General features: G+C 45.3%; 1 pseudogene; it reads right to left on the bottom strand.

Annotated features, from left to right (window-relative positions):
* The window catches only part of LOC147092751 (uncharacterized), a 37,998-nt pseudogene extending 26,124 nt beyond the window's left edge, over positions 1-11,874 (bottom strand).
* Positions 11,875-12,539: the final 665 nt, after the last annotated feature.

Genomic DNA, 12,539 nt, shown 5'->3' with positions numbered 1-12,539 from the left:
ACTCCCATTCCCTCTCTGTAATTCTCACTCCCATTCCCTCACTCTGTAAATCTCACTCCCATTCCCTCTCTGTAATTCTCACACCCATTCCCTCACTCTGTAAATCTCACTCCCATTCCCTCACTCTGTAAATCTGACTCCCATTCCCTCTCTCTGTAATTCTCACTCCCATTCCCTCACTCTGTAAATCTCACTCCCATTCCCTCATTATATAAATCTTACTCCCATTTCATCACTTAAAATCTCATTCCCATTCCCGCACTCTTTAAATGTCACTCCCTTTCCCTCACACTGTGAATCTAAGTCCCATTCTCGCACTCTTTAAATCTCACTGCCATTCGCTCATTCAATATATCTCACTCCCATTCCCTCACTCTGTAAATCTCACTCCCATTCCATTTCTCTGTAAATCTCACTCCCATTCGCTCACTGTGTAATTCTCACTGCGGTCCTTCCTCTTTCTGCTGCCCTGCTGTTGCCCAGACCAGACGGAGCCAGTGCATTGTGAGCAACAAGAATCCTTAAAGCTGCAATAAATCACAGAGCTCGCGCTTCAAATATATATTTAAGTTTTACAGAAACATATGAATGAAGCATTATAGATATATTTAAACTTTAGTGAAAGAAAATATTTCACACAAACGCAGCTGTGAGAGCGAGTTCTCACAAAGTCCTGCTGAAAGCAACATCTTAAAGTTGAATTGGTGCCAACACAGGCAGAGTGAATCCCGGGAGCCGAGTGTCTCAGAAACACCGAAATAAAGCTCTCAGTTGCTGCCTTTCACACACACGGAGGATGGACTGGGCCGTGTGTTGTAAATATATGTTGAAAATATACCCCAATGCTGTCCCTAAAACGCTTGCCCCCAGTGCCTTACCGTGCTGTGAGTCCGTGTACAGCAAGTGACATTCCCTGAGGATCCTCTCATTAATGCAGAGGCTCACACTCTCCAAGGGGTTTGAAGCGGATCGCAGCCTCAGCCTTCCTGACTCCGCAGACTCCTTCAGCCTGGCCTGGGACAAGCAGGCTCATAGCTGACCAGACCATAATACTGGCCCGTTATGTAAAGCAGCAGGAGTATTAAGTCCATCTGTGAGTGACAGACCGTGTGTGCGAACCTGCTCACACCATCTGTTTAATCCCCCTGGGCCCCTGTCCAACAGGACCTTTAAGTAACCGCCCACCCCAATCCAGCAGCTGGCTGGGGTCAACACCCTTGGTGTCCTGTGTACCTGAAGTTGTTAAAACGGAGCCTGTTGTTAAGGTCTCAATGTTCTGTTTAATGTTAGTTTTAACCAAACATGTGTTCACCCCATGCTGCCATGTCTAATTCAGTAACTTATTATATTTGAAGGCTTGGTGAAACTCTCGGTGTCTAATGAAATCGCAAAACTACAATCCAGGAATAAACCTTCCATGTACAGTCTCAAATTAACTATAACAAACATCTATTAATCTACTAATGTAGCTCAGTCCTCTGTCAAAAACAACAACTTGTTAAGATCAAACTCTGATAAAAATATGTCTAATTCTTAGAGGTGCTGCCTTATTCATTAACTAGTTATATTCAAGCCCCTTGTTAAACGCTTAGTGCCACTAACTACCGATCCTCTTGTTAATGTTCAAACTCTTCATTGTGCGATCACAACTCTGGCGAAGCCCTGGTTCACTCAGATAAGTATGGATGACGAATGATGTTCGATCCATCGAGCAGATCAATCCACTGGGACCCACAATCCCATCACCGCCTCTAGCTGCTACTTGAAATGTTCAACAGTCTTCCGCCCAACCCGACCCAGAATATCAGTTCAGTGATCAGTCAGCACAAGTATGAAGCATTGACACATGGTCCAAGCTCTGGTCCTTTAACGCTCCGTGCCCTTAAACATGCTTAAGATAACCCTTGTTTACCACCCCTCGTACCTCGCCTAACTTCACAGGTCCACATCTTAGAGGCGACCTGAGAGTTATATAAAATAATGTACGCCATGGATAGAATGTCTATTCTTAGATTATTTTGGGCAGCACGGTGGCATAGTGGTTAGCATTGTTGCCTCACAGCGCCAGGGACCTGGGTTCGAATTTGGCCTCGGGTGACTGTCTGTGTGGAGTTTGCACATTCTCCCTGTGTTTGCGTGGGTTTCCTCCGGGTACTCCGGTTTCCTCCCACAGTCCAAAGATGTGCGGGTTAGGATGATTGGCTATGATAAATTGACACTTAGTGTTAGGGGGATTAAATACGTGGGGTTACGGGGATAGGGTGGGATATGTGTTGGTGTAGGTGTTACCGGGATCGGGTGGGATATGTGTCGGTGCAGGCTCGATGGGCCGAAATGTCCTATATCTGCACTGTGGGGTTTCTGTGACTTCTGTGACTTGTGTTTGAAAGGATGGAGCGAACCAGGGGACAGGCATTTAAGTTACACTAACCTAGGTATAGGCTGCATGCTCGGCTTTCCCAGAGAGCAGTGAGTGTTTGGATTGCGTTGCCAGTTTGTGCGGCGTGTGCTGACGCTCTGCATCACTTCAGCAGGGAGTTGGATGGGCCAGAGACCGCCTCATATTAAATGTAAATGGTTTAACTATTAACGTGCGCATGGCCGCTGTGATCCACTGGACAGGTTTCGATCGCCTGAGCATGTCGGAGAGGATTTTCCCCCGTTATTGGCCCTGTACTTTCCTACTATTTTACTGCTCCCAGGAGATCACTTGGAAGTAGAAAGCTCTGATGCTACAAGCCTGTGGGAGCAGGATTGCTGGGCCAGCTGGTCTTTTCCTATCTTTGTATGTTCCTGCACCGCCATTAAGTTTTAACAGTGTGACTTTACGCTGCACTTTCCTCGTGGCCGAGCTCTCTGACACTGGACCTAGCGGCCTCCCACTATCCCGCTCCCAGGAGTGGAAAGTGCCTTTGCACACGAGTGACCCGAAATAAGATCAATACTCAGGGTCAGTCCTGACTGGAGCACTTCACAGCTGCAACATTAGAGCCTGAAAGGTCACGTTGATTCGCCGTTGTAGGTCAGTTCTCTGTTTGTTTGTTTGCTGCTCCACAACGCTAAGTGTACCGCTCTCCTCAGTCACATCACCTTTCATTAAATCCTCACTGCTTAATCTGTCCTGCACAATCCGAGAGCAGTTTTGTGTTATATGCTTATCAAAGGAAGCCTTGCATTGATAAGGCGCCTTTCACCAGCTCAGGATATCACGAAGCAATTTACAGCCAATTCAGTACTATTCAGACGAAAAGAAAATACTGCAGATGCTGGAACTTTGCAATAAAAACAGAAAATGGTGGAGATACTCAGCAGGTCAGGCAGCAACTGTGAAGCGAGAAACAGAGTTAACGTTTCAGGTTGATGACCTTTCGTCAGAATTGAAAAAAAACAGGAAAAGGAACAGATTTTTAAGCAAATGTAGGGGCTGGGAAAGATGGGGTGGGGTCGGTAAAGAACAAAAGGGAAGACCTGTGATAGGATAGAAGGCAGGAGAGGTTAAGAGATATTAAGAGATAATCAAGGCAAAAGGAGATAGTAATTGGACAGGTTAAGAAACAAAGGAAGGCTCTAGATGAAGTGTAAATTGCGCTGGCAGAATGAAAGACAGCTGCCATGTGGGGGAGAGGAGAACAAGACACAGGCAAAATGTGTCGATAAAATATATATGTGATAGGGGCCGAGGTTATGATATGAAATTATTTAACTCTATCTTGAGTCCAGAAGGATGTAAAGTGCCTAATCGAAAGATGAGATGCTGTTCCTCGAGCTTACACTGAGCTTGAGTGGAACAGTGCAAGGGGCCGAGGATGGTGAGGTCTGAATGGGAGTGGAGCGGTGAATTAAAGTGACTGAAGCTCGGTGCCCCCATACGGACTGAACGGAACTGTTCTGCAAAGAGTTCACGCAATCTGTGTTTGCTCACCCCAAAGTAAAGGAGACCGCATCGTGTGCAGCGAATACAGTATACAAAATTGCAAGAAGTACAAGTAAATTGCTGTTTCACCTGGAAGGGGTGCTGGGGCCCTGGGCAGTGGGAAGGGTGGATGTATAAGGACATGTGCTGCGTCTCCTGCGCTAGCATGGGAAGGTGCCGAGCAAAGGGGAATGGGTGTTGGGGATGATAGAGGAGTGGACCAGGGTGTCGCTGTGGGAGCGGTCCCTACGTTATGCTGAAAGGAAAGGTGAGGGGAAGATGTGATTGTTGGTGCGATCACGCTGGATGTGGCGGACATGACACAAGATGATCTGTTGAATGTGCAGGCTGGTGGGTGGACAAGGGAAAAGCTATCATAGTTCCGGGATGGAGGGGCAGGAGTGAGGGCAGAGGTGCAGGAGATAGAACGGTCAAGGTCAAGGGCCGTGTCAACCACAGTAGAGGGGAATCCTCGGTTGAGCAAATAAGGAAGAAATGTCGGAAGCACTGGTATGGAAGGTGCCATTGTCAGAGCAGATGCGGCGGAGATGGAAAAACTGGGATGTTGGAATAGAGGTCTTACAGGAAGCGGGGTGGGAAGAGGTGTAGCCCAGGTAGCTGTCGGAGCCAGTGGGCTTGTAGTGATTGTTGGTCAATAACCTAACCCCAGAGATGTAGACGGAGAAGTTGAGGAAGGAAAGAGTCAGACATGGATCATGTGAAGGTGAGGGAAGTCTGGATATTGGAAGCGAAGTGAATGAAATTATCTTGTTCAGGGCGAGAGCAGGAAACGGCACTGATGCAGTCATCGATGTACCAGATAAGGAGGTGAGGCAGGGGACCTGAGTAGGACTGGAACAAAGATTGATCCACATATCCCACGAAAAGGCAGGCATAGCTAGGAACCATGCGGGTTCCCATAGCGACACCTTTGATTTGGATGAAGTGAGTGGATTCAAAGGAGAAGATGTACAATCTGAGAACAAGTTCATCCAGGCAGAGGAGGGCGCTGGTGAATGGGAACTAGTTGGACCTCTTTTCAAGGAATAAGCGGAGTGCCCTCAGGCCATCCTGGTGGTGGATGGAGGTGTAGAGGGATTGTACGTCCATAGTGAAAAGGAGGCAGTTGGCGACAGGAAACTGTTTGGTTGTGGGATCATGGTCCAGGCAGAGTAGGAGGAGGTGTCGGAGAGTTGGTGTTCAGCTTCTGTTGTTTCCAGTTTCCTGGCCCCAACCTTCTCCTTCACGAGGGACGTCTTTCCCTCTGCCAGCGCAATTTACACTTCTTATAGAGCCTTTCTTTGTTTCTTAACCTGTCCCGTAACCTATCTCCTTTTGCCTTGAATATCTCTTAATGTCTCTTGAACTCTCCTGCCTTCCATTGTATCACATTCCATCCCTTTTGTTCTTTCATCTCCCCCTTTCCCAGCCCCTACGCTTGCTTAAAAATAATTTCCATGTCCTGCTTTTTTCCAATTCTGACGAAAGGACAACGGCCTGAAATGTTAACTCTTTCTCTGTCTATACAGATGCTGCCTGACCTGCTGAGTATTTCCAGCATTTTCTGTTTTTATTTCAGTACTTTTGAGGTGCAGTCACTGTTGTAGTGCAGGACATGTGGTTGCCAATTTGGGCACAGCATACTCCCACAATGTAATATTCACCAGAGAATCTGTTTCAATGTTGTTGTTCGAGGTTAATTATTGGTGAGGTCGCCGGGGACATTTCCACTGCTCTACTTATCAATAGTACCATGGGATTTTTTACGTCCACCCAAGAGAGAAGGCATTGATTTAATGTCTCATCGGGAAGTCTCCGGCAACCTAGATTGTTTATTCAAATCACCTTCTCATGACTACTTTGATGGGCAGTAACTGGCAACATCATTGAATGAAGTTTAAAAATGTCAATGGTTATGAATAGATTAAATAGCTGACTGAACCCGCGACATCTTCCAGATGGGGCAGCAGGCGCATGGGAAAACCAGCTCCTCCAAGTTCCCCCAAGTCACACACCATCCTGACTTAGAAGTATATCGCTGATCCATCATCATCGCTGGGTTAAAATCCTGGAACCTCCTCCCTAACAGCACTGTGGGGGTTACTTCAACACACAGGTGGCAACGGTTCAATAAGGTGCCTCAGCACCACATTCTCAAGGGCAATTAGTGATGGGAAATAAATGCTGGCCTTGCCAGCGACGCCCACATTCAATAAACGAATACAACAAGTAAAGTGGGATAAAGTGATATGGGAACCCGGTGGGCAGATGTAATTAGGAGCTATTTATCAACTCTATGGAATGGTTGGGCCTATTGCATGTTGTAACTTCTATGCAATTCTGACTGTGGAGATCCAGTTTTTTGGGGGGCACTTGTTGCTCCCTTTCAATTAGCAATTTGGTTCCCTCTAACATTCTTTGTACTTGAGCTATCACAGCTATCAAGGGAAACACAGGGGACACGCATAAGGACACATAATAGAGAGTAAGCACGAGGAACAAGTGAAACCAAAATAATACAAAAAAATAATTGCAGAGAAAAGGACAGTGAAAAAAATATAGAAAGCAAGAAAATGGAACTCAGGAAACTAAGGCCATTAAACTTAAGACTGACTGTTAGAATAATGTTAGAGTAGGTTCGCCACCAATAATGTTAGAGTAGGGTCACCTCAAGTAATGTTAGCGTAGGATCACCACAAGTATGGATAGAGTAGTGTCACCAACAATAATGTTAGAGAAGGGTCACCACAATTAATGTTGGAGTAGAGTCACCAATGATAATGTTAGAGTAGGGTCACCACCAGTAATGTTAGTGTAGGATCACCAACAGAAATGTTAGAGTAGATTCACCACCAGCAATGTTAGAGTAGCGTCACCAACACAAATGTTCCAGTAGAGTCACCACCAATAATGTTAGTGTAGAGTCACCACCAATAATGCTACAGTAGATTCACCACCAACAATGTTAGTGTAGAGTATCCACCATTAACGTTAGAGTAGGGTCACCAACAGTAATGTTAGTGTAGGATCACCACCAGTAATGTTAGAATGGAGTCACCACCATTAATGTTAGAGTAGGGTCACCACCATTATTGTTAGAATAGGGTCACCACCAGTTATGTTAGAGTACAGTCACCACCAATAATGTTAGTGTAGGTTAACCAACATTAATGTTAGGGTAGAGCCAGCACCAGTAATGTTGAGTAGGGTCACCAGCAGGAATGTTAGTATAGAGTCACCACCAGTAATGTTAGATTAGGGTCACCACCATTAATGTTACAGTAAAGTAACCACCAGTAATGTTTGAATAGGTTCACCACCAGTAATGTTAGTGTAGAGGCACCACCAGTAATGTGAGCATAGAGTCACCACCAGTAATGTTAGCGTAGAGACACCACCAGTAAAAGTTAGAGTAGAGACACCACCAGTAATGTTAGCGTAGAGGCACCACCAGTAATGTTAGAGTAGAGTCACCACCAGTAATGTGAGCGTAGAGTCACCACCAGTCATGTTAGAGTAGAGTGAACACCAGTAATGTTCGGGTTGCGTCACCAACAGTAATGTTATAGTAGGATCACTACCAGTAATGTTAGGGTAGAGTCACCATTAATCTTAGATTATAGACTGCAGCAGTAATGTTAGCATAGGGTCACTACAAATGATGTTAGAGTAGGGTCACCACCAGTCATGTTAGGGCAGAGTCACCACCAGTAATGGTAGAGTAGGTACACCACAGCAATACTGGAGTAGGGTCACCACGAGTAATGTTAGGGTAGCGTCACCTCCATCATGTTAGAGTAGGGTCACCACCAGTACTGTTAGAGTAGGGTCACCACCAGCAATACTGGAGTAGAGGCACCAGAGTAATATTAGTGTAGGGTCACCCCCATTAATTTTAGCGTAGGGTCAGAACCAGTAATGTTAGAGTATGGACACGGACCGCAATGCTAGATTAGTGTCATTACCAGTAATGTTAGAGTAGGATCACTAACAATAATATTAGAGTAGAGACGCCATCAGCAATGTTAGAGTAGGGTCACTACCAGTAATATTACAATAGGTTCCTCACCAGCAATACTGGAGTAGAGTCACCACAAGTAGTGTTAGGATAGGTTCACATGCAGCAATGTTAGTGTAGGGACAGCACCAGTAATGTTAGAGTAGGGTCACCACCAGTAATGTTAGATTAGTGTATCCACCATTCATTTTAAAGCGGGGTCACCAACATTAATGATAGAGTAGGATCACCTCCAGTAATATGAGAATAGAGACACCACCATTAATGTTACAGTAGACTCACCAGCAGTATTGCTAGATTTGCATCACCAACAGTAATGTTCGATTGAGTCACCACCAGTAATATTAGCGTAGAGTCACCACCAGTAATGTTCGGGTAGGGTCACCAACAGTATTGTTATAGTAGGATCACCGCCAGTAATGTTAGAGTAGGGTCACCGACAGCAATGTTAGAGCAGAGTATCCACCATTAATCTTAGATTATAGTCTGCAGCAGTAATGTTAGAGTAGGGGCACTACAAATAATGTTAGAGTAGGGTCACCAACGGTAATGTTAGAATAGGGTCACCACCAGCAATACTGGAGTAGAGGCACCAGGAGTAATGTTAGTGTAGGGTCACCCCCATTAATTTTAGAGTAGGATCACAACCAGTAACGTTAGAGTATGGTCACCAACATTAATGTCAGAGTATGGTCACCACCATTAATGTTATGTTAGGGTCACTACCAGTAATGTTGGAGTAGGTTCACCAACAGCAATGATAGCGTAGAGACGCCACCAGTAATGTTCCAGTAGGTTCACCACCAGTAATACTGGAGCTGAGTCACCACGATTAATGTTAGGGTAGGGACACATCCATTCGTGTTAGGGTAGGGTCACCACCAGCAATACTGGAGTTGAGGCACCACGAGTAATGTTAGTGTAGGGTCACCACCATTAATTTAAGAGTAGGGTCACAACCAGTAATGTTATGGAGTGTCACCAACATAATGTCACAGTAGAGTCACCACCATTAATGTCAGAGTAGGGTCAACATCATTAATACTGGAGTAGAGTCACCACGAGTAAAGTTAGCGTAGATTAACCCCCATTCTTGTTAGAGTAGCATCAACATCAGTAATGTTAGAGTGGAGTCACCACCAGTAATGTTAGAGTGGAGTCACCACCAGTAATGTTAGATTAGAGTCACCACCAGTAATGTTAGATTAGAGTCACCACCAGTAATGTTAGATTAGAGTCACCACCAGTAAGGTTAGATTAGAGTCACCACCAGTAATGTTAGATTAGAGTCACCACGAGTAATGTTAAATTAGAGTCCCCATCAGTAATGGTAGTGTAGAGTAACCACCAGCAATGTTAGAGCTGGTAAACCAGCAGAAATTGTAGAGTAGCATCACCACCAATAATGTTAGAGTACGGTCAGCACTTGTAATGTTAGAGTAGGGTCACCAAATGTACTGTTAGAGTAGGGTCACCACCAGTAATAATGGAGTAGAGTAAGTTTGAGTAATGTTCAAGTAGGGTCTCCTCCATTCATGGTAATGTAGGGTCACCACCAGTAATGTTAGAGTACTGTCAGCTCCATTATTGTTAGAGTGGAGACACCACCAGTAATGTTAGAGTAGGGTCACCACTAGTAATGTTGGATTAGGGTCACCGCCAATAATGTTATAGTATATTTACCACCAGTAATGATAGAGCAGGTACACCACCAGCAATTGTAGAATAGGCTCATCACCAGTGATGCTAGGGAAGAGCCACCACCAGTAATGTTAGAGTAGGGTCACCATCAGTAATGTTAGAGTAGAGTCACCAGCAGTAAAGTTATAGTAGGGTCACTGCCTTTAATGTTACAGTAGGGTCACCAACAGTAATGTTAGAGTAGCGTCACCACCAGTAATACTGGAGTAGAGTCACCTCGAGTAATGTTAAAGTAGGTTCACCTCCATTCATGTTAGAGCAGGGTCACCACCAGTAATGTTAGATTAGAGTCACCACCAATAATGTTATAGTAGATGTACTACCAGTAATGTTATAGCAGGTACACCATCAGAAATTGTAGAGTAGGCTCATTACCAGTAATGTTAGAGAAGTTTCACCACCAGTGTTAGATTCGAATTTGGAGAAAACCCAGACGCCGACGGAATTGAGGACAAGTTCAGAGTTTATTAAAACAGCTAATAGAAACTTGTGCACAAGGGAGAGCCACTCAGCTTCCTCAAGCTAGTGGTGCACTCTCGAGGGACAAATAGCGGATCATTCAATTTATACAATTCTAATAAGCAATGCCCACCTACTACAGAATGGGGGAGTGCATGTACAAACAGTGTCACAACAGTTACTCTTTATTGGTTTTTGTGGTTAGTCACTCAACTGTCGGGCCCACTCCTTGAACGAGTGTACCCTCTGACCATGCCAGTCACAGATGTTATTTGTTTCATCCTACTCCACACATGCCTGCTGTTATAACTTCCCCATTGTCGGCATACTTTATAGTTTGAGAAAACATGTTTTATCCTTAACTGTCGAACAAGCAGGATGGCTACAAGGCCGCAGTGATTCATGTATCCTGTGACTGGTACAACATTGGTTGTTAATTGTACCCTCATCTCCTGGGAGGACAGGCCGTGTTTAGACAATGGCTCGACTGAGGCTGTGAACACACACATTCCAAAGTTTTATTAGTGAAGTGGCGTCTTGCAGTTTGCAAATGTGCTTCAGTCAGCAAAACCTACACTATGGGTAAATAGCGGGTTAACATATTCAAGTATCCCAGAATTCATTGAAAACAAGCTGGATCTTTCAGTCACCCCTTCCTACCCCCGGAAAGGACCCTTAAAGCGGGGTTGGAGAGTGTGCTCTCTAAGCTACAATATTGTGATAAGCTGGTGGGTTTATAATATGTCAGAAACGCATATAGGTTTTCCCAGATCAAATAGCACGAATGTTGAAGGTTTTCCTGTAACCACCAGCCCCTCAATTTGTTCTATACTTCACCCCCCCAGGCCTTTGGCTATTCTAGGTAGGCCACACATTTGTTGCATATGGTCTGGTGTGAATCCTGTCTGGGTGGCCACCCGTCGAGGCGCCAGATATGCATCAGATGAGTAAAATTAATATTTAGGCATTCCCCGATTCATTATACGATTGCTTCATTATTCACACACTTGATTTTCCAACAAGTTGTTAAAGCCATCATCTGAAACGCTTGGAGTAGGAGCAGTACAAGAATTAGCATTTTTAACCACTTGTTTTAAAATTTGTTTCACCCGATTCCGTTTACATTTCCTGCATGTCATACATAACAAGGTCAGGACAATTACTAACTGCACCATGACTAATACATGTGAAATCAGTCGGATCTATGGATGGCTCTGTATATTTAGTCCCCATCCCAAATGCCATCCACCCATGTGGTCACCTTCAGCGCGTTGATGTCTTTCTTCAAATCCGTGTTCCGTTGTTGCAGAATATAGTACACCTTTTGGGAGAGCTGTATCTCCTTCCACAACTGCCTCAGCTGTTCGGGCAGTGGGGGTATAGGATACCCAAAGGTGTTGATGTAGTTCTATAATCCATACTTGATGGCTTCAGACACTGAACGAGAGGTAATATTAAACTGATGTATGTCCACCAACTCCTCGTTTCCAATCCATACCAGAACTGCTGGTGTGAAGCTGAACTCTGGACTGGGGATGTCGCCAGTTAGATTGGTATACGCAAACATCTCCAAGTTGGTCGTTACACAGTATTCACCTTTGCCAGCGTATGACACCTGGGTGGGCTTTGAGGCTGCATCCAATGCCTCCATGGTGCAGTTAATCTCCATGCCCGTGTTATTGAAACCACATTGGGCTTGCGGGCTTTGGCTGATTGCATGCGGGCACATGATGATGGCATGTCTGGTGACACATCCTTCCAGATTGGTACCATCCGGTTTCATTTCAACATCACTGCGTTAGGCAACATATTGTGGTAAGATATATGTATGCCATTTTTTAGTATACCAATATTTTGTACCTGATATACCTCACGACCTTGTGTCTCCGGTGTCATCACTGCGACGACCAAAACAAACCCAGGAACCCTCTCCCCATGTCTGGTTTGCATTCGACCTGTGTGAGGTATTGTGGTGATTATTCTTTATGTTTAGTAAGAAGTATTGTGATTGGTTGTTTGTTTCCTGCCTTGGGATATATGCTGTAATCTCATTGGTAGTTGATGTCATGTGATTTGTGGTGGCCGTCTTAAATTCAGTTCTTTCCAGCCTTTAGTTGGGACTGTGTGTCTGCCCCAGATACTCTCCCAACTTATCCTGCCCCAAGCACCAAAGACCCAGCCCCGAACCCAACTGACCCAGCCCCAATCCCAACTGACCCAGACTAACATGACACTGACCTAGCCCGCACCACACTGACGCAGCCCCACTCCCCACAGATCTAGCCCCACAACCCACTGACAAAGACGCACTTCCCACTTACCCAGCCCCGCACCCCACTGATCCCAGCCCCACAGACCACTGACCCAGCCGCACACCTCACTGTCCCAGCCCCGCATCCCACTGACCCAGCCCCACACCCCACTGACCCAGCCACCCACCCCACTGAC

The sequence above is a fragment of the Somniosus microcephalus genome, unplaced genomic scaffold, assembly GCF_052327205.1.
Source record: "Somniosus microcephalus isolate GS21.2 unplaced genomic scaffold, FLI_Smic_1.0 unresolved_chr2, whole genome shotgun sequence".
NCBI classification, from domain to species: Eukaryota; Metazoa; Chordata; class Chondrichthyes; order Squaliformes; family Somniosidae; genus Somniosus; species Somniosus microcephalus.
Note: the sequence above shows the minus strand (reverse complement) of the source record. Positions and strands in the feature narration are given on the sequence as shown.